Genomic DNA, 439 nt, shown 5'->3' on the forward strand with positions numbered 1-439 from the left:
GCCAGGCCTAAACCTGCCCCTAACGCCTCCCCACCCCTTCTACCGATTCCCCTCACCCCGCCCTGGCTCCCTGGGGCCTTCCCGCTCCCCCGGGGCCTTCCCGCCCTGTCACGTTAGCATCTCCCGCCCCCGCCATGTCGGGTCGCGCGGGGCACGCCGGGAGCGGTGGTCCCGCTGGGCGGGTTGAGCAGACTACATTTCCCATGATACTGCGCGTCAGGGGGGTGCGCTGGGAGGCGGGCGGGGACTGCGCGCGGGGCACGCCGGGAGTTGTAGTCCTGCGGCGCTGAGGTGCCGGGAAGGAGTAGGGGGGGACGCTGCCGGCAGCCATTATCTGGGAGCGCGGCGCGCCGGGCGCGGAGCCGGGCTCTGGGCTGTCTCGCCGGCTCTCCGAGGCCGCGGCCTTGCCGCTGGGCGGAGGTGGGGCCGCCATGGCGGC

The 439-nt window shown here is 74.5% G+C and overlaps 1 protein-coding gene across 1 annotated transcript in view; it reads left to right on the forward strand.

Moving 5' to 3' along the window:
* The first annotated feature begins 316 nt into the window (after positions 1–316).
* The window catches only part of PRCC (papillary renal cell carcinoma (translocation-associated)), a 21,993-nt gene continuing 21,870 nt past the window's right edge, over positions 317–439 (forward strand). The window contains exon 1 of the mRNA XM_014961334.1: positions 317–420. The gene's annotated coding sequence lies outside the window, so the exon portion shown is untranslated. The remainder of the gene's footprint in view (positions 421–439) is intronic.

This window comes from Calidris pugnax, unplaced genomic scaffold (genome assembly GCF_001431845.1).
Source record: "Calidris pugnax isolate Ruff unplaced genomic scaffold, ASM143184v1 scaffold371, whole genome shotgun sequence".
NCBI lineage: Eukaryota > Metazoa > Chordata > Aves > Charadriiformes > Scolopacidae > Calidris > Calidris pugnax.